Source organism: Paroedura picta, chromosome 4 (assembly GCF_049243985.1).
Source record: "Paroedura picta isolate Pp20150507F chromosome 4, Ppicta_v3.0, whole genome shotgun sequence".
Taxonomy (NCBI): domain Eukaryota; kingdom Metazoa; phylum Chordata; class Lepidosauria; order Squamata; family Gekkonidae; genus Paroedura; species Paroedura picta.
The window spans coordinates 96,171,712-96,193,990 of NC_135372.1; the positions used below are offsets into that span (position 1 = coordinate 96,171,712).

Genomic DNA, 22,279 nt, shown 5'->3' on the forward strand with positions numbered 1-22,279 from the left:
TGGACAAGGTCTGGCAAAATAATAACTATAAGTTAATAATTAAGCATGTGAAAATTTGAAGAGTGAATTTCTATAAGCATAGAGACAAACAATATTTCTTTGACTATATCCAGAGCATGAAACCAGCCAGAGAAGCAGCTGAGACCTTGGACAATGAAAGAACAAAAGCATTGATAAAAGACCATAGGGAAATAGCAGAGAAGCTAAATGAATTATTTGCATGTGTTTACCATGGAATGTGTGGGGCATGTTTCTAGGTCACTGACGCAAACAGGGAAGAACTAATTTGTTTTCACACATGCACAGATGCTACTGACATACACCAGAACTTTTTAGCAACTTTGGAATGGGAGACTTACACTATCAGCTCCATTTGATTGATCTTGTTATTCATAGAAAATAAATTGAATTTGTTTTATCTCACTGGCTATCTGCAGTCTCTAGTGTATTGCATGTGTGTTCAGGATTAGACCTCTGAGGGAGACCCACTTTGGGATCAAAACGCATAAGGTCTAGCATTGTATGGTGCATATTACGATATTTCAATTAAGTTTTTAACTTTATAGGATGTGCACAATAAATGTTGATATAATTTGATCAGTTATATTTTGTGGACACCACCTAACCTTTTGGGTACTAAGTCTGAAGAACTGAACCAAATTAACAAGATGACAGAGGAATTTCTAGAAGTGCTGGGGAAATTAAAGACCAATAAATCTTAGGGAACTCAATGTGAGATTCTTGATCTACTGTCCTATATACATAGCCCATCTCTAAAATGAACCACTGTTACAATGATTTTTTAAGGGTCCAGAGAGGAGCCAGGAAACTACAGGACACTTAGCCTAACATCAGTTCCTGACAAAAAGAGTTGGTTCTTAGATGCCACTTTTCTCTACCCAAAGGAGTCTCAAAGTGGCTTACAATTGCCTTCTCTTTCCTCTCCCAACAACAGACACTCTGTGAAGTAAGTGAGGCTGAAAAAGCCCTGATATTACAGCTTTATCAGTGCTGTGATGAAGCCAAGGTCACCCAGCTAATTGCATGTGGAGGAGGAGTGGGGAATCAAACCTGGCTCACCAGATTAGAAGTCCACGCTCCTAACAACTACACCAAGTAGAAATTGTAATCCAAGGTAGAATTATTAGGCACAAAGGGAGGGGAGCCTGCTGAGAGAAAATCAGCATGGCTTCTGCAAAAGGAAGTCATGTTTCATCAGCCTTTTAGAGTTCTTTCAGAAAGGGAACAAACATGTAAATAGCGGTGACTAAGAAACTGTATACTTGGACTTCCAAATGCCTTTTGACAAAGACTCCTAAATAAACTAGCTATCATGTGATAAGAGAATGGGTCTTCTTATGAATTAAAAAAAAATAAACACAGGAAGCAAAGAGTAGGAATAAACAGTTATCACAATGGAAGGAAGGAAGCAGTGGGGTCCCACATGAATTAGTATTGAGGCCAGAGCTATTTAATTTATTCATAAATGATCTGGAATGGGGGGGCGACCCATGTAGTGGCCGTGTCTGCAGATGACACAGCATTATTAAGGATGGTGAAAACCAAGGACAACTGTGAAGAGTTCCAGGGGGATCTCCACAAGGGGGCAAAAATGTGACAGATGCTCAATGTACATAAGTGTAAGGTGATGCACATTAGGAACAAAACGTCACAACTTTAATTATAGGTTAATGGGATCTGAGCTTGCTGAATGGGGATGTGAACTTGGGGTCACAGTGGATAATTCAATGAAAATGGCAACCTAGCATGCCACGACAGGTAAACTCTATGCTAGGGGTTATTAAGAAAGAGACTGAGAACAAAACAGAAAACATTATAATACCCCTGCATAGATTGATAGTGAGGTAGCATTAGGAATATTGCCTGCAGTTCTGGTAATTACATCTCAAAAAGGAGATTGCACAGTCCCAAAAAATAGCCAAGAGGGCAAACAAGATGAATTAAGAGGTTGGGACCATCTTTCCTGTGAGGAAAGGATGAAGAGTGAAAGCTCACACCCAGTTCTAAATCAGAGTGGGCACAATAGCTACCACACATTGAAAAGAAGAAAAAGAATTTTCCTGAATAAGATGTCAAGCATGTTTTTTTTCCGTAACCCTTAAACCTTCCCCTAGCAGCATTTTCCTGATATAAAATGACAACATGCACACACAAACACGCATGCACATCAGAGCCATTACCTTTACCCCTAGAGCACCTTGAGTTGAAATTTTCATTCAAAAGTGAATGGGCTAGGATCTATCAAAAAAGATAACTTTTATAAGGATAACAAATGTTATCAGAGGGTATTGCATTTTTGCAGGATTTTACCTGACTAGAATCCAAAAATAGATCTGCTAATAAGAACATATTTGCTATAATAAGATTTAATTTTCCAGGGGTGTGGCCAGCTGTCATCACTCCCAAGGGCCTTCAAAGCCTGAAGAATACTTCAAGGGGTCCTCCAGGGTCAAAAGGTTGAAAAACACTGCTGTAGGCTCACTCTTCCCCTCACCACCATTTCTTTCCCTATATATTGCATGAAACAAATAGGAAAGGGTATAGGTACAGGAATATAGTTGTTCAGCATTTATTAATTTAAAAATAATATACAGTTCATGAAGAAAGGAAGATATCAAAGTAATTTCAAATTGATAGGGGCTGAATCAGTAAAAGAATTCTGGGGCAGAGAGAGAGAGATGAGAAATATAGTTAAGACACTGCAAAAATATCAAGAGTGGGACCAAGTCCACCCAGTCAGTGGTTCTCTGTTGATTAGAATAAAGCTACTGAGTTGCATCAGCATCTGTGGCTTAGAGGAAGGTACCATAAAATTATTTGGCCTCACCTTTTGCATCTATACTCTACCTTTGACTCTTTCCACACTGGTTTCTTTAGTCATCATTAGCCCTTTGAACCAGTATGGCCATAAATGGGCAAATAACTTGTATCGCTCTTATCATAGAAGAGTGCCATCAATCAAGCATTTGCCAAGTTCCACTTGCAGCATCTTTAATCCTGGTGTTTATGTACTAGCTTGAAAATTCCCTGGTGGGTTATTCAGGTGTCAGGTGGAGTTGCGGCATGACTTTGACATGTTAATGGCCGACACAAAAAAACATAAGACATATTATGCCACAGTGTCTAATGTAACAGTGTCATTTTTCTGACTGCAAACCACACACCACAGCCACAACTCTTCTGAATCATCTCCTGTATTCCAGCCACAGCCACAAGACAAACAGAAGACTCTTTGAACCACTCTTCAGCTACCATGAAGGCCTTTTCACAGCATATAAACTACATCTTATCAGAATCACCTCCGTTCGTTGACTGATTTGGGTTGCTGTTCAGAGATCAGACTGCTAAAAATAATAAAAATTAGTCTTCACAAGACTCAAATTATAATTGCTGTTCTAAAGTATTGCAGTCTCGTTTACAACAGGCAAGAGAAGGGGAAAGGAGACTGAGAAAAGCTTCAGCAAATAATATGATGGGGCACCTCCATCCTGAGCAGTTAGTAGATTTCCCCATTCCTGAGGATTATCTGGGAGCATTTCTCTGCACAGTGTTTCACTTTCCAGCATTCATTGCCCTGAAGGCTCTCTTTACCCTATTAATATAAATAGGTCCTCTTTAATAACTGTTCTATTGTCAGCTCTGGAACCAGTGGCATGCCTTTTTCTTGAATTCTATGAGGATTCCCTGATCTGGATAGCCCAGGCACATTGAACGTGTCAGATCTTGGAAGCTAAGCAGGGCTGACCATGGCTAAATTTTGAATGGGAGACCCCTAACAAACATTAGTGTCATGATACAGAGGCGTCTCTACAAACATCTCTGGCCTGGCTGGATGACAATCCTAGAATCTCCCAACTATAGTACACACATACCATACAATAAATAAATAATCTATGAAAGAATGCTGATTGTCAGAGACTCCACCCAGCAATGAACTTGCAAGGGAGGCAAGTATTTTGCTTGTTCTGTCTAGAATGCAGACTGGAGGCTATGGGGGTTGGAAGCTGTGTGAAATGTATTCAGCAGGGGAGAGAGGCAAACATTTTGCTAATACTTTCTCTGAATGCAGCCAACTGAGGGACCTCGGGCTAGTCATAGTCCTGTTAGAGCTGTTCTCGCAGAGCAGTTTCTCAGCTCACCTCAGCTTTTGCTGAGCATTAATTTTGTTCACAAGCAGCAATGGTGGGTATGATTTGAATGAGAGTTGTAGTGGTTGGGTGGGAGAACAGGAATTCTTAAATTAGGTTGACCAATCAGGTTTATCCTTGTTCATCTTAGCCCCTTTCTGAAACTCTTCTCTGAGGACCAGGAGAGTCTTGCAAGAAAAAAGTGCTGCAGGACAGGATGTCATGTCAACAACAGGGAATCGGTTTAAATTAGCGATCCCCAACCTGTGGGCCGCCGACCACATGTGTTCCATTGACTAATTGGAGGTGGGCCGCGAAGGACGTCTTCTCCCCCCCCCCCGGCCCTTTACAACACACTTCGGGTGTCATTGTCTCCCATCACTCCCAGATGGGACTATCTCGTTGCAGAGAAACAAGCTCAGGGTTCCCATTGATCTGTAATTGTCATGAGTTAAAATTTCCATGAAAATAAAACGTTCCTTCTGTTCATTGTTGTGGCGTGTCTGTATCTTATTTTGAAGGGATGTTTAAACATTACCATAGCGATCAGAGAGCGTTAGGGCAGTGGTTGAGAGTAGAGGAGTAAACTACTCCCCCCCCCACCAGGCCTCAGTAAAATTGTCAGGCGTTGAGTGGTCCCCAGTGATAAAAGGGTTGGGGACCACTGGTTTAAATCACTCCATCTCTTCCTCCTCCACTAATGCAAACAATGAGCAGATTAAGATGATGGGGAGAGAAATGGTTGATTCAATGTCTCTTTTTTACTGCAGCTGCCACTCCCCTCCCCCCCCCTAATCCTGTGGCACATTTTGCTTGTGAGGCTCTTCTGATCCTTGGAGGGGAGTTTTGGGGCACACAGCAGGCTGTTCAGGGGAAGGTGGGGAAAGATCAGCTCTGTCAACTCTTTCTATTAACACTTCCAGTGGATCTAACCCATTGGTTTGGTTTGGAAACACTGCGAGCATAGCAAAGTGAAAATGGGGGGCTTTTCGCACACCTTCAAAATCGCACAATGGTTGCCAATTGAAAACGCTACTGATTTGCCATTATGCACAACGTCGTTGACAATCTGCCACACACCTGAAACCAATCCGCAAAAAGCGCTTCCTTGTAGCGCTTTCAGGGAAATCCCCAAAAGTGGATTCACCCTCTGGAAAGCGCTACACTCCTGCAGCCAATCTGCAACACTAGTGGGAAAGTTCTGTGCGTTACCATTGTTGTGGTTTCTACAAAGTCCCTCCCCCTGGCTCTCTCCTCTGATCTTCCGGCGAAGCGATCGCCATTTTTTTTCTCCGAGCGAGCGAAGTTCAACCCACCAGCAAGCCTGTTTAGAGGCTTCCCCGGCTTCAGTCCCTCCCCAGAGCTGTTTAGTCACTAAGCACAAACAACAGAGAAGCCCGTTTGCTGATGTATTTTCCCTTTATTTTTTACACTGTTTTCGGCCGAAAATCGGGCCCGTGAGAGGGGGGGGTTTCACTTGGGGGGAGCGTGGCAACGATGAAACGACAGCTCAAACACACCTGCCAGCTGATGGGTCTCTCCGTTGCAACAAATCAACACATATTCGTTGCAATGGGTGTGGTTTTTTTTTTAAACCTTTCTTAAAGGGAAAGGGGCTGTTTGGGAGCATGCTAACGGCTGTCCATTGGCTGCTTGACGGCCAGGGGCGGGACGAGCTCGGCAATAGCGCTTCCTTTCTAGCGATTTTTGCTGAGACCGGAAGCTTGTGGGAAACGATAGAAACGCAACTGGATTCCACTACAAAGTCAGGTATGCATAATGACGAATTGCACTATTTTAAATGGCGATTTTTCGTTCAGCAAACAATTTGCTACAAGGATCCCGGTGCGGAAAGCCCCTGGATGTTTTTCACTTCCACCCCTCAAATTCCACTCCTCCAAGTTAGTGGATCCTCATGAACCTGTGTGTGTGTGTGGGGGGGTTTGAAATGGAGATCTGCAGTTCAGTTGGAAGCAGCAAAAACTGCTTCTTTCTTCCACCAATGGGAGCACAATTCTGCTGTAATAGGTAATGTTACATTGGCAGAAGAACATCTTCGAATCCACTGCGACCATCTCTCTGGCTGAACAGTCAGTGGAAAACATCATTTTGTTCCTTGACAGGTACAGAAGCAGGGAGAACTCAAGAAATGATTGGATCTTCTATTTATTTAAGCATATCATGAGATAGGGTAGGAAATGAATATAATATGAATGAGAAAAAGACTTTGCTGAAAAAGGCACTCAAAACCATGGCCAAGAACAATAAAAAAAACATGCTCGTCATTCCTTAACTCATCAATAAGTGTAGTGTTCCAGGCTCTTAAATACGGTTGCTTTGTTCGACAGCTCAGTGTCACACAGACACTCATCTGTGTCAGGTGTAAACCCATTCTTTCAACAGAAATAGTAACACTCACACAATGACCCCATGATCTCCTGTGTTACTTAAGCAGATGTCATTAGGGGCATTTTGGGTGGTCAGGGCAGACAATTGTTCAAGTACAAACAAAACATTTCTATAGAATGCATATTCTGGGGGAAAGGAGGAATACCTTTAAGGATTTCATATGGATTATGATAACTCATTTGCTGTCTCACTGTAGCTATACAATGAATCCCAAATCACAATCATCAGCTTCCCAGACTGGTAGGGGACCAGGCTCTACGACAACATTGGTGAAAATCCTGCATCCTGAAAACCCATATGAAATGAGAAGGAACCCTGGTCTATTTCACAGTGAAGCAAAAGGAGACATAAAGATGGCAGAATCAGATCATACAGTTCACACAGGAGGCTGCATTCACACATGCAGCATGTCCCATATGGTATAGTAAATTACATCCATCTCATGTGAACGTGTGTGTCCAGTGAATGAACACATGTTAGTTTCATTGTCTGTACCTGCTGCAGAAACTTTCCTCAAATGGAGCCTTCTGGCTGTTTACCCATAACAAAATATATACTGAGATTAAGTAACATGCATATATAAAAAGGTTAATGAGGCCCTGGGACCATTACAGCCACCATCCCATAATCTCTGTCCAAATAAAACACGGAATAGATTCTAGACATCTTTTTCTGTCTACAGCCTATGCCAAACAGCTACCCTCTTTTTGCATTCCTTTTTCAACCCAAGAAACAGAACCTGCCAATAAAGCAATTAAAATATATTAATCCTAACCTCTTGATTTCCCAGGCTGATAGCTCAAATGGGTAGAGCAAGCACCTTGCTTCTGTTGCTGTGGCCATTGTGAATTGTGCCAGTGCCCTCCCTCTCCCCCCCCCCCCCCCGTTTAAATTAGACCGTTTTCTCCACCTGCATTAATCCTTTGGAAAGCAAGGGCAATCTTATCACAGCATAATATTCCAATTAGCTTACACTGGGTTTTTCCCCTCACTTGAGAGGTTATTACAGGAGACTTTGTAATAAAAAATCCACAATGAAAGCAAAGGCTGTTTTAAGTACAGTGAAACAAAACTAAAGTGGAGTTTATTTTCTAAATTGTCTTGTGAAAAACAAAGCTCATGCTTTCAGTAGCCGTATGTTTGTTGATTATTTTTTTTTTAAAAAAAACCCTTACTCCTCTGGCTATGGATGGATATTTTTTAAATAACAAGCCACCACACCAAATATTTAGAAATAATTAAAATACCTCTCTGAATTAGCATGGTCAGTACTATAAACTCGCAAATAATGACAACCCAATTAAAAGCCAGTTAACCATTATCACCACTGGATGTGGTTCAGCTAATATCAGTTCTCTCCCAATGCTCCTAATACGGCTCCTTCCTGTGAAAGCTCAGGGCCACAGGAGGGTACTTGTTAGTAATCATAACACTGCCAATTCATAATAATTAACTTCATGCTGCAGATTTTTAAAAGAGGAGCACTTTCATCACCCACAGCAGAGTCTGCACAACTGGAGCCAGACTTTGGCTCAGAACTCCAGTGTCTCGGAAGGAAAGAGGTCACTTCCCCAGTGGTGATGTTGGTTACAGTGTCACTGCCTCTGTCTGCTTGACACAAGATTTCCTCCCAGCTTTCTAAAGCAGATCGGTTTTATATCACACTGAAAATGAAAGCCGTGAGAACTTGGGAATCATGATAGGCAGATCACAAGATTTCACAATTAGAGTGACAAGCAGTAAAGCAAGTCAAGTATCAGATTTGTACCAGAAGAGAGCATGCACTCATAAACCAACTCATCCAACATATTTCAGTTAGGAGAGAAAGGGAGATGAGGAAACTCAATCTTTATTCTTGCTCTTGCCAAATGCAATGAAATCTTGGAATGAATTTTTGATAGCCTCTTGCTAACGAGGGCAATATGAAAGAGATGCCTACATTACACACAACTACCATACAGGAGCAGGTGCTCAGGATCTTTGAACATAGCTTTTTCTTTCCCTTTTGTATACCTGGCACCCTTTATTTTCCAACCAGCCACTATTGGAAGCTGTTAGTGCTGGGAAGTAGGCAAAATATCTTCAGTGGAGCAAATCCTGATGTCCCCAGAGTGGTTTCTCTACTAGGCCATGAAGCATAATTCATGTACATGTAACGTCATTAATTTCAGAGAGATTACTTTCATATTGCTACAAGATAATGATAGGCAAAAAGAAACTGACTGATCGAAGCAGCCAGACGCATGCTCAGGTGGACAGGGAGGAAATGATACAGTTGGAAATGGGGACAAGCAAGGAATAAAGATTTAGAAATAGGCATTTATTCTTCAGCATTGTTCCCCTGAAACATCTGAATAGAGGTCTAAAAGAAGAATGCTTTTGCTACTCAGTGGGAAAGCTACAAGGCTTCACCTCTTTTTGGTGCTAAGTGGCAATGGCTTGGGGCTTCTTCCAGTGGGAAATGTACCAAGAATTAATTCCTGGTTGCTTTCCAGTTCCACACTGACCAGAAGCCAGCCAAGTAATATTATCAAGAAAGTGTCTGTAAATATTGTCAAAAGTTTGATGGAATCTTTGAAATCCTAGACTTGCATCAAGAATTGATTCATGCCTAAAACCAATTTTAGAGCAAAAGGACTTATAAAAAGAAATTCTTTTGTATGAGGCTTTCCTATAATTTCTGAAATTATTGCTGAGAATGGCGATTCCCTACAGAATGCAAGAATGTGGGGACATGACTGCCTACAGAATAGACATGGACGTCTTCAAATGTTAACTCTAATTCCCTGAATCTTTCCAATAGTAACAACATTGGTGAGAAAATTCGAAGAAATTATTTGATCACCTGACTGAATGGTGATATTGAAGGATTAGAAGGTGGAAAAAGAGGAATTGCAGCTTTAACTTATCAACAAAGGCATTTAGCATCCACAAGTCTTGGGACGGCAGGATACAACTAAAGTTAGAGAGTCACACAATCCAACTTTCACTCAGCAGAACTCCAGGTCCACAGCTATAGTGCAGATATAATCATTCTATATTTCAGCACCATATCTTCAGGGCTGCTTTCTCCTTGACAACATCAGGACTTGCTATCTGCTTTCCCTTGAAAACTGGTTGAATAGCTCTGGGGTTTTATCTTTTAAAGAAGCTATGGAAACTAACAACCAGTATATATAGTCAAGATTATTCCTGGGTTGTGCTTAGGATAACCTATTATAACATGAAATCTTCTTTTTGCTTCAGTGCTACCAAGAAGACCCTCTTAAACCCAGAGCCAAAGGTGAGTCAACAATAGCAATGACTCATACTTGAGTCGCCTAAGTGCTGAGATAATCAAATTGATAGTGGTGGTTTACTGAGATGCAGTGGCTCCCTGCCGGGGCTGAAATGGGCATAACAAACTTATTACAGCAAAACAAATGAGTGTGGGAGCTTTAATTCAGAGGAGACTAGAAACTGTTGGTTTGGTTTTTATGTCCCATCAACTTTCCTTTTATGCAGAAATCCTAGATCTGTTTTTACAGGAGCCCTGTTCAAAGAAATATCCCAAAGGAAAACTACACCTGATTATGCTTGACTATCCTCACTGGCAAAGCTTTAGTCTCATGTTCTGAGGAGTGTTTCAAAAACAGCATCACTTTTTTCCAGCTTATTTAAAATAGGGAGGGTGCTGGGAATATGGTCTGGCCATCCTTATTATGCCCCTAACCTCAAAATGCCACCAAGCTGAGGAGTTTCTTCCCCCACTAATTCACACTCAGTTTGCAACCCACAGTTAGACTGACCCACAATTGGCAGCTGTTATTTACTGCCTGCAGTGAAAGCACAGATCTTTGACTTCTGCTGCTGGTGAAGCCAGAGACCAACAGAAGTTAGTCACTTCCCTCTCCCATTGCCAACTACTATGTCCGTCTCTCCTAGGAAGGCAGCAGGGTTTCAGAAATCACAGCTCAGAAATGCAGTCTTAACCATCCAGCCAAAAGAGTAGCTACATTGGACCGCTCCAGGCACGGGCTGCACTCGCCCACAACTATTTCCCATAAGAATTGTTTTAAATGTAGCCCCCCCCCCATGTTCTCTCTTCTGCAGAGGATATTAAAAATGCATCCCCTCCCCCAAACAGATGAACTCATTCCTGAGCTAAATGGGCAGGAAGCAACCAGAATTATGTAGCTTGCTCTCAGAATCAAAACCCTAAAGGTTCACAGCCAAGGAATGTGTGGGGACATATCTTTGAGGCAGCAACACAGCAGAGCCTGTTTCCAAACTCCAGTCCAAGAGATGCAGAGAGAAAGCTGATCTAAGAGAAGACGGGCATGGGGGAGGGGGGGAGAGAAAGAAATAGTCCATACTGCTGTCGGGTTTGGCGATGGCAACTATTAATGCAATTAGTTGAGAACAGAGAGGAACTGAAATAACCCACCAGGCATCTAAGCCGTCTTGAATAAGCGAGCATCTCATAGTCCTAGATCTCCGGAGCACTGACAGGATCTCTTTTGAACAACCTCTGCCTTCCCCCATCGCGTTTCATTTGCTCACTCAACAGCCGAGAGGAAACCTCACGATCAGCGGTGCGGGCTTCGTTTCCTTTGGCTTAGGAGCCTTCCCTGCTGCAGCCTGAATTGATGCAGCCTTTCTCCTCAGCACCGCCAGCCGCCCCGGTGTTTCAAACTAAATCACGCCTAAACACCCCATGCTGGCGCTTGATAGGGACGAATGGAGGAAGGGTCAGGCTGACCACTCCTGTGGGCTCATGCCTCGGCTTTGGCTGCGCCTCTGCCTCTCCCCTCCATGATATCTGAATCCTGTGGTATCTAGGAGCCGCCGTATAAAGGGGCTGTTTCCCCACCTCTCCCGTCGCGGTTCAGTCCTGCAATCCCGATGATTCATTACCAGCCATTAGCAGGACCCTAGTGCTCATCCTTCATCGCCCATCCAACCCGCCCCCCCTCCCCCGGCAGTGCCGGTGTGCCTATTAGCATATTCCCCAACATCAAAGCCTTCAGCCCACGGCAAAGTTCCTCACATGTGGCCAGTTCTTCTGTCTACCGCTGCAATAAGTAACAAAGCCAGGACAATGGCAAGGGACAGACACAGGGGGATGCAGGACTACATGCCCCTTGTTAACTGCCGTCTGGGTCCATCCCCCTCCCCACACAAAAAAAATAAAGCATAGGGCGGCCACCTGCTTTTCAAGTGGGCACTTTTTCTGGGAAACGTATAAAGGGGGGGAATGCACTGTCCATCAAGGCGGAGGGAGAATCTCTCCAAACCCCATCCACCAGCATCCAGGCAAATTGGAAAACTCACCCTCAGAGCCCAGGCGAAGTTGGGCGAAATCTTCCCATCCTAGCGTTTTAAAAATCCATGTCTCCCTGCTCCCCGCACGCCTCACTTTCCTGAGAATCTCAGCATGAAGCTATTCCCGGCACTTGTGGTGCTAAACTCCGCAGGGTTTCTTCTAAAAACAACTCTCCCTTGCTTTCCGCCTAAGAGTCCAATGGACCACAGTTGTGCTAGTCTCTTCCTTCTCTCCGAAATCAGGATGGGTGGGGGTCTTGCATAGTTCTGAAGGCAGTTCGAAGGGGTGATTGGTTCTCTCTTTTTTTCCCCCACCTAAGCACAGGCAGAAGGCTTGCAGCACTCCTTCTCCTGGACCGGATTCGGCAAGCCCTCTCTGAGGCTATAGCATATTGCCTGCTTCCCTCTTCCGCCTCCTGATACTTAATGAAGACTGTGCAATCTAACCTGACTTTCGGGGGGGGGGGGTGAATCTCCCGTCGTTCCCGTCCCCCTCCCCCTGGCGCGCACACACGCTTCTCCCGAGGTGCCTCAGCAAAGCACGGCTGGCCCCGAGGAGCTGTCCGCTTGGAATGGTGCTGAAAGAGTCGTTCGTTCCAGAGGCAGTCACTGGGAAGCTCCCGGGGTGGGGGGGGGGGGGGGGACAGAGAGGCTTTTCTCGTGCTCGGGTTTTGCTGAAGGAACGCTGGATTCCAGAGCGAGCAGAGCTGAAACAGGCTTCACAGTACACACCATCCAGCTGCCAAAGAAATCCCCCAAAATTAACACATTAAGCAACAGAAGTCCTGCTGGGAGAGACAGCGAACGTGTGGTGCTGGGCTAAGCGCAGCCCTCCTTGTCAACTCAGTGGTGATGGGAAAGCCCTGAAAGGTCCCCTCTGGTTTGTTCAGCATTTGGGAATATCAGCAGGAGGAGAATGTTCCGTTCACAGAAAGAGACCTACAGACGGAAGACTAGTAAGAGTGGGGAAATCTACGGTCACGCTAAACTAAATTCAGTCTGATAACATCTGCTGAACAGCATGCACAGAAGCTGGAAAGGAGGGAGGCTTGGAAGTTTTGCATAGGAGCTGCTGCAAAGCTCAAGGCTTTGATTTCTGCCAGCCTTTTAAAGTAGTAGCACACCTTTGGTACTGGGGAAGGGGGAGCCAAAAAAAGATCCAAAAATGCATGCCCTTCTACACAGGGCTGCTCTTTCTTACAGGCATTCGCCATTAATGCAAAGCTAAATGCACCCATAACCCTTAGACACTGAAACATACTCACAAATACTAAAATTCACACACACACAATGGAACAAAGAAAAACTCCTCCACGTACTTTTGAAAATGGACTTTTTAATGCAAAGCTTAGAGCTATAGTAGGAAGCAGCATGAATATTGAAATCAGGTATTACATAAGATCAGAGGAATGCATTTATACGCATAATATTATATGTGTGAGCACTGTGGGGTTTTTTTTAAATACCCTGGTGTAAAGATAATGAATCAATAAAGAATTCATTCAATTATACCATCTACTCATTCATTAACCTTCTATAATTTACATTTTTAAAAGGTATGGCCAGTATAAAGAGTCTGTATGACTCTACACTGCTGAAAATGAACAGTACTGAAAAATAATTTTGTCCCAGTCATGCCTTTGTTTCATTACTGACAAAATGAGACTAAATAACATGGCTCTTATGGATGCAGTGATTTTTAGCAGGGTTACAGTACACATAAAACAGCCAGTAATAAAAGCAACAATGTGCTTCCCCAACCTGTTCAGCATAGTTCATGCTTTTTAAACACACCTCATACTAATAAACAAACTCACTGGCAGGCTCTAGTGGCTCTGAAATAGACACCATGGTCTATCAATTCATTAACCCATAAGAAGGCCCCCTCTAGTAATCATCAACACAATTAACTGCTCTATTCCATCAAGGTAATGACTGGTACATAAATTGGTCATGAAAATCCATCTGCCATGTGGTGTACGTTGGGATTGGCAGATATAGCTGGACCTCCACTGGGCTTATTGAAACAACAGTTTCCAGTTTATAGAAAAATAGCAGCAGCCACCTCTGTGTTCTTTTGCATCCCAGGATATCTGGATATTTAACTTTTGACTATTTCATTTCCCTGTTGTGAAATCATATCAAGAAGAAGGACCTTGTCATCAATATACTATCTCTGGTTGAATTAAATGGCGGAACTCCCACTGATGTTATGGAAATGGATGGTATCTACAAAAGATTACATAAGCAAGATCAGTAACTAGTGCAATGATCTTGAAAGAAGGAAAGGGAGCAGAATTCTAATTCTTTAATGGTCCTTCACACAATCCAGTGCACAAGACTCTGTTAACTTCTACTCCTCAGAAACTAGTAATCACATTCCTCTTCCATGCAGTCCCCACCACCACAGACAGTAGATTAATGATATTGATTGTCCCCTCAGGGTTTCTCTCAACAGTTCACATTATAGCACTCCTGCAGAAACATGGTACATCATCAAGACTGGTTATTTCAACTGTGATTGAAAGGCAAGGAATTCCCTGGGAATTAGCAAAGAACTGAGCACAGGGAATAGATGCAGATGGACCAGTCATCTCCAAGATATACACAGTATCACCAAGGTCATTACTGTACTTATCTAAGCTAGGGCTGGCTCAAGCAATTGTGCTGCCTTAGGCAAAAATTCACACACATATAGCATTTTGCTGTATAGGGGTGGGGGTTGTGTCGTCTCATTGAGAGTTTTACAGCTCCTTTCCCTGCTCTAAATTTAAAAAAAACAGAGAGAAAGAAAAGGGCTTTTATTATGTTTACTTGGCTGAAATGAGGGAAAGGGAGCTGCCACTGAGAAAATGAGGGGAGAACAAAGTTGCCTACACACATTTGAACCAGTTATCTCAAGAGTACAGAATGATGAATTCTGCTCCATTTAGAATACTTTTTCCTTAATTCTTGAGCCCCTAGGGTTCTTCCATTTCTGAAAACTGCCATGGAAGGTCACTGCGTGACATTGGGCCAGTCACGTTCTCTTACCCTAACATACCTCACATGGTCATTGGGGATAAAATGGGAGAGAGAATGATGAAATAAACAGTGAATAAATAAAAATTATATATTGTGGTTGGGATGACTTGAGACCAAAGCCTCTTCTTAATTTTTAATGCTGATATCACAAGACCAGGTCCTTATAAGTGGTAAAATTCCCAAAATATGTGTAGGTGATACACAAAGGAATGAAGGTGCCCTTCTGCCTTGCAAACCTCATTCCTCCCCCCCCACACACACACACACAAATACATCAGAATCATATACAGAGCATTCTTTCTGCAACAGAAGAGTCACACAGAAACCAGGAGAAAGGCTGCTGCAGTAAAAACTAGGACCAAAGTAACATGAAAGAAATTGCTGCCCTTTTCCCCAACATTAGGACCTTCATGACAGATCCAATATGTTCTAAGGGTAAAGCATTGAATCAGAGGGCTGAATACGTCAGTGATTCTTGTCCATCTGAGATACATGAGGGTCAAGTAAAAGTTTTCAGCACTGTCTAATCACCCTCTATGCTTCTCCTAGTACTTCTCAGCCATATTTTTCAAGTGCATTTTTCCAAAATAAGTAGGCCAATTTTCAAGAAGGAGTGGGGTTGTGCAAAGGAACAATAGCTTCAACAGAAAAGAACTTTTAGGATACATGACTGGTTCAATCCTTCAGTTTAATTAAATATAGAAGCAGCTGCTATAAACACCACACTGAGACGTTGATCTCAGATTGACAGTTGCAGAGCCTCAAGAGTAATGCTATCCTACATGACATAGTGGAGGCATCCCTATGTTCTCATTGGGAGAAGCCAATTCTTCTTTGGAAAGGGGGAACTCACCTTTGCCTATCTAAGCCACTGGCAGAAAACAAGATCTAAACTGACAGTATCCCTGCATGGTATCCTTAAGCTCAGGATGCAGATAAAGAACTCCTCTGAAAGGTCAGTGAATAATTCCCTGTCCACTCCCATTCACTCACTGCCATGTCTAACGAAAACTATTAACTTTGGGCAAATGCTGTTTATTTGTCATCCAGCAACCTGACTGAGGACCAGCTTTGTCATGATGGTCAGAATGTATCCAATCATCACCCATCTCTTGAGCAACTGAAGAGCAACACTCAAAAGGCAATGGTGACCAAGAGTCTCATCATGATTACTACAAAGATCCTCACTACAGTTCTTTTCCAGGAAGGCCCACAGACTAAGTTATTTAGGCTGCAATCCTAACAACATTTTCTTAGGTTGAATAAACTGGAAATTACTTCTGAGTTAACCTAGCTCGGCTTACCCCCTTAATGGAAGGAATACATGTCAATAAAGTTCTATGTCTAAAAGATGAGGTAAATCTGTGGACTTAAAAGGATGTGTCTCTTTAGGATTGCACTGTAAGATGATTATGAAAGAAAATAAAACAAAAGGACTTTCAAGCCCTTAATGGTTTGATCATCAACTATAAAAATCATCAGCTGTTTGAACTGGAACCCCCTTTACTTCCCTTTGAACAGTGATAGTTCTCCAAATGATCCCGAGAGAGTAGACAGATGTGATTGGAATGTTTGGCCTCAGTCTAGTTCAAATATACTGTACTCCAAAGGACCCAGCTTTCCTATCTAAATCTAAAATTACATTTCCATTAGAAAGCTTTGCAGAAAAATGACATATTCTGCATGCATTATCCATGGATAAATCCATGATGAGTTTCCCACCAGAAACTAGTATTTCTAGAGAAGTTACATGAATAACCATTCTAGATAAGCGATATGAATAACCATTTTTGATGGACACATCTTGAGATATGTTCCCATGGGATCTCTTTCATGTCCAGAGAGATGCCGAATGCCACTTTGGGATCAGGAGGTGAATTTCTTCCAGGCCAGACTGGTCAGGGATTCTGGTTGGGGGGCATCATCTGGGCATGGAATTGTAGTGGGCAAGTAGCTGTGAATTTCCTGCATTCTGCAGGGGGTTGGACTAAATGACCCTGAAGGAGATCCCTTCTAACTCTTGGATTCTATGAAATGGGATCTCTTTTTCAATAAAATTGTATTGTGGTTTTAGGTTTTATCTGCTGATGCTTTTAATTCATTTTTTCTGTTGTATTGTCTTGATTATAAAATGTAAGTTGCTTTGTGCATGTTTACATAGAAAGTGCAGGACAGAAATATTTTCAGTACGTGAAAGAAATTCTTTACTGGCCCTCTGAAGACTGGTGCAGGGCTGGCATCTACGTAGCATAGTGGTCACAGACTAGCCCTGCAGAGGCCCAGGTTTAAATCCTTACTCACCCATGAACCTCACCAGTGAGCTTAAGCCAGTCACTCCTTCCATCAGCCTTAACCTACCTCACAGGAATATTGTAAGGAAAAGAGAACCTTGCTGAAGCCAAAACTTGATTGACAAACGTAGGAAGTCGGTACTTATCCATCACTATTGAGGGGTTTTGACACCAGCCAGTGCAGAGTCTAAATATAAAATCGTGCCAATGTGCTAACTATTTCAAGACACACATGAAAAAGATCTCCACGCATAAAAATAATCCTAGGCAATATTACTGTTTGAACTAGGAGATCTGAAGTGCTAAAAGGAAGAGCTCCGTTTTCATGACCCAGTAGCTGGGCAAAATGTTGAAGAAAGAGTTAACATTTCCTTTTCCTAAAGCAGCAGATACATCCCACCACCTGAAGTAGGGCACTGCTGGATCAGGCCATCAACACAAAGGAAGCTCTGCAATTTATCTGTGGCCAGCTGCCTGGACAAAAGGAACAGAGAATGTGTGCCAGGAACCCTTAGCATGAAGTGGGTTTCTAAGGATGTGGTTCTGCACAATTATGTAAAGCCCCACTGAAATCAACAAGACTTTATGCAGGACTGAGATTGACAGCTTTACTTCCTTCTCCATTCCATCAATCTTGTCTTCTTTGGTTGGTTCACGGAGGGTTACATCTTAAAGGATCTGCTCCTGACCACAGGTGCCCCTTGGAGCTCCCTTGGGCCTGATTTTCAGAGAGAACACCACCATACCTTCTCTAACTAAAGCTACAGGGCAATGCAGGTGTTGATTGGGCTTCTTAGTTTCCTAGAAACGGTGCCGTTCATAATTAGAAGCCCCTTCTGAGTATGCAACTGAATAGATCCATGCCACTTTCTTGTTTTCTCCCAACCCCCTGGTCAGGGCATCTCCCTCTTCAAGAGCTGTGGCTTATCCTTCTTTACATGCACCTCTCATTGTCAACTGTCATATCATCAAAACGTGTGTCAGAACCTGGAATGTCACAATACAATTAACATTTAAAAACCTGGCTTATCCCAGCCAGTGCTGTACGGCTGAATGGCACCGTGCCTCCCCAGCAGAGACCGGTGTGTGACAGTCAAGGAGGGAATGGTGTTCAGTTTAATGAATGACTGGCAGGGGGAGGAGGGACAAGATTGGTGGGATGGTGCTAACAATGGTGCACATTTGCTTCACGAGGGCCAATTCAAACCTTTTGAGTGGCAGTGGCTTAAGATCCCATTGGTCCTGCACTCCACGCAGAGATTTTTTCCTCTGCTGTTTGCAGCAAACTGCAAACATTTATCAAAGAATGCCCCCAAAAAACCTGCTAAAGAAGGCTGTGGGGAATCTGATTGTTCAGACAGCTGATCACTGGGGGGGAGGGGGGCAGGATGAAATACACCAAGATAATTCAGTCCTGTCAGCAAATGGCTTGCCATAAGCAGCACATAATGCAATATTTATCATTTGCTGAAATCAATACAGCTTCATCATAGACAAACAAGAGGGATTTGTACAAATCTCTTCTTGCCCCAGTCTTACAAAGGAGGGAAACGGTCACTGGAAGACAAGAAGGTTTCAGTGGGGATTTTAAAAACCCTAGAAATAGTTTCCTAGCACTGCTGAACACAATACAAAAATTTGTAAGCAGTAATTGGGGGATGCCAAGTCAGTCAAGATGTGGCATCTATTTTTACTGTTTCCAATTAATTATATTGGATTAGACCATTTATTTGGATAGGAGTGTGTATGAGGTCACAGTTTTGACATCCTTATTAACACTGGCTATCACTCATATGCTAGGCTAAAGCATAAGGATTCTGAGTACCATGAGGAGAGCAAAGCTCGTGGGACAGGATATTCCTGCCTCCTCATTCCCTCTACAGCCCCTAGAGCTCCCCCAAATATTAGTTCCTGGGAGCCACAGAACCCCCACAACCTGTGTGAAGACAATAGGGGCACCAGAGGGAGGGGGAAATAAAATTAAAATTGCCAATAAAAGTACAGCATCTTATCTGTCTCTTGAGAAAACCATATGCAGGTCAAGAAGCAACAGTGAGAACCGGGCATGGAATCACTGATTGGTTCAAAATTGAGAAAGGAGTTTGGCAAGGCTGTATTCTGTTGCTTTGCCTATTTAACTTGTATGTGGATCACATCATGAGAAAGACGGGGTTAGATGAGTCACAAATTGGGATCAAGATTTCAGGGAGAAATATCAACAACCTCAGATATGCAGATGATACCACTCTAATGGCAGAAAGCGAAGAGGAACTGTTGATGTGGATGAAGGAGGAGAGTGCAAAAGTTGTCTTGAAACTCAACATCAAGAAAACAAAGATCATGGCATCTGGCCCTCTGAATTCCTGGCAAATAGATGGGGAAGAAATGGAGGTGGTGACAAATTTTATTTTCCTGGGCTCCAAGATCACTGCAGATGGGGACTGCAGCAAAGAAATAAAAAACACTTGCTCCTGGGGAGGAAAGCTATGGCAAATCTAGACAGCATCCTAAAAACCAGAGACATCACCCTGCCAATGAAAGTGCATCTAGTCAAGGCTGTGGTCTTCTCAGTTGCAATGTATGGCTGTGAAAGTTGGACCATAAGGAAGGCTGAGCGTCAAAGAATTGAAGTTTTTGAACTCTGATGCTGGAGAAGACTCTTGCGAGTCCCTTGGACTGCAAGGCGAACAAACCGGTCAGTCCTAGGGGAGATCAGCTCTACTGTTCCTTAGAAGGCCAAATCCTGAAGATGAAACTCAAATACTTTGGCCACCTCATAAGAAGGAAGGACTCTCTGGAATAGAGCCTAATGCTGGGGGCGATCAAGGGCAAAAGAAGAAGTGGACGACAGAGAATGAGTGGCTGGATGGAGTCACTGAAGCAGCAGGTGCAAATTTAAATGGACTCCGGGGAATGGTAAAGGACAGGAAGGCCTGGAGGATCATTGTCCATGGGGTCACAATGGGTCGGACACAACTTTGCAACTAACAACAACAACAAGTCCAGAATTCCTTAGGCAACTTATACCATTGTTCATTCACTCTTAGAATCATAGAATCATAGAGTTGGAAGGGGCCATACAGGCCATCTAGTCCATACAGGCCATCTAGTCCTCTTAAAGTAAGAGCCACTCTGTCTCCTCTTTGTAATTTTGAGCTACTGAGTGAGATATGGCTAAAGAGAAGTACTATTCAAGGCTTTCTGAAGGAAAGAGTTGTATGTGTACATTTTACTTCTCAGTACCCAGATACTGGAGACAAAGAACAGACAGTGGCCATCATGTTCATATCTTTCTTGCAGGTGCCCAGAGGCAAGAGGCTAAGTACGGTTGAAATCAAAATACTTAACTAAATCATCTTTAGCTTGATATAGAAAGTATTTCCGACATTTGTATGTTCTCTAAGGGATTTAAATGTACTTAATTTCAAGCAGATCATTCCCTTAAGTTTGTAAATACCAGCTCTTGCCCTCTGCACAACACAGCATATTGCCCATGCAGACATCTCAGCTCCTGCAGGCAATATAGTTGATCACCAATAATCACCAACCTAGGGGCAACTCAGCTCAAGGATGAATAGGAAAACCTAGCTATAAAACATGCCACTAATAATGCTATTCCCCACTTGCTTAGTGACAGTGTATTTTATGCTGCGCGATACCACTTGGGCTTGGCCCAGATTGCCTACAAACTAAGAGAAAGAGAGAGAGAGAGAGAGAGAGAGAGAGAGAGAGAGAGAGAGAGAGAGAGAGAGAGAGAGATGAATTCAGGGCTAACAGTAGGGTTGTTAGGGGAAAAGAGAGCTATAGTTGTCAGACTGAGGGTCCGTAGAAGCTTCTCGGGGAAATGAGAAGTTCAGTAATGGCAGAAATGGTTCCCAGAACGATTAGTTGCAGCCTCCTCTACAAATCACAGTATCCTAAAATGTGCAGCCACAGGAAAGTACCAGATACATTCTAGGGCATACCAGTTCACATCAGTAGATCAAGAGGCTTAACCAGGGCCCCATCAAGAGGCTTAGCCAGGGCCCCATTCCAACATAACTTGTACCTTAGGATTTTTCCTAGCATCCTCACAGCAAGAAGTGCTGAAGTTCTTAGGAAGCCGGGCCCAAAGTTAACCTTGAACCAGTCAGTATCACATAGCCCAGTTTACCTCACTAATTAATTGGTATTGTGGCTAGGATAAACGGGGGAGGTAGGGCAAGATACAAAACAAAATAAATACATTTCTTGGTCCAAAACCCAATAGGAAAATAAAGTTCCCTGGAAACAGAATGCTTGAAAATGCCAGGGATGGTCCGGCTCTGCCTCCAGTGTATATACCCTTGTTGATGCAAAGTGAAGGAGCTTTTATTGTTTACGTACTTCAAATCAATACAGGCCTACGGCTCTGGCTCAGAGAGCCTCGTTGTGCCAAAACTCCCTCTTGCTGATTATTTGCCTCAGCCCTACAGTGTGCACATTTCCTGCCAGAAACTCTTCCTTTGCTTTTTTTTTTAACCAGATATACATTTATTAGCCATCTTCTTAAAGACTCCAGTCATGAAGGTCAATTTGTCCATTGCCAGCTGGAGAGGTGTTCGTAAAGAATAAACATTCAAATTGTATCTTCTGAGCTGGAATACCTGTTTACCATTCTCAATGAACATAATTAGCTAATATTCATTTGGGATGAAGAGGCATTATTATTATTATTATCATTATTATCATTATTATTATTATTTCTTACCCACCCCTCTCAGATACAACTTGCAGTGGGTTACAATAGAATAAAACCTCAATACATTAAAAAACATAAAAGCCAAACAAAAACTTGCTCCAGCAATGAGAAAAATTAAACCCCTCCTTAGCCTCCTATGCCCCCCCTGCATCAGTGCCTCAGGGCCCCAATTCTCAGGGATGCCAATAGTTCTTGGTTGTGGAGGGTCCCCTGCAATCTCCCACACCCTGGCCTCAACCGAAGACCTGGTGGAAGAGCTCCATTTTGCAGGCCCTGCAGAACTGTGGAAGCTCATGCAAGGCTGTTAGCTCTTCCAGGAGCTCATTCCACCAGGTCAGGGCCAGGAATGAAAAGTCCCTGGCATTGGTCGAGGTCAGGCGAAC

At 43.0% G+C, this 22,279-nt stretch overlaps 1 protein-coding gene across 11 annotated transcripts in view; it reads right to left on the minus strand.

Annotated features, from left to right (window-relative positions):
* GRM4 (glutamate metabotropic receptor 4) overlaps nucleotides 1-22,279 on the minus strand; it is a 506,939-nt gene that overhangs the window by 396,260 nt on the left and 88,400 nt on the right. For 2 of the 11 annotated variants that reach the window (XM_077334403.1, XM_077334411.1), the window contains exon 1: nucleotides 11,871-12,416. The exons of 7 other annotated variants lie outside the window; for them this stretch is intronic. The gene's annotated coding sequence lies outside the window, so the exon portion shown is untranslated. Of the gene's footprint in view, nucleotides 1-7,332; nucleotides 7,371-10,983; nucleotides 11,223-11,870; nucleotides 12,417-22,279 lie in introns of those variants that run through there. 2 more of the 11 variants (XM_077334413.1, XM_077334414.1) reach the window with 2 other exon arrangements.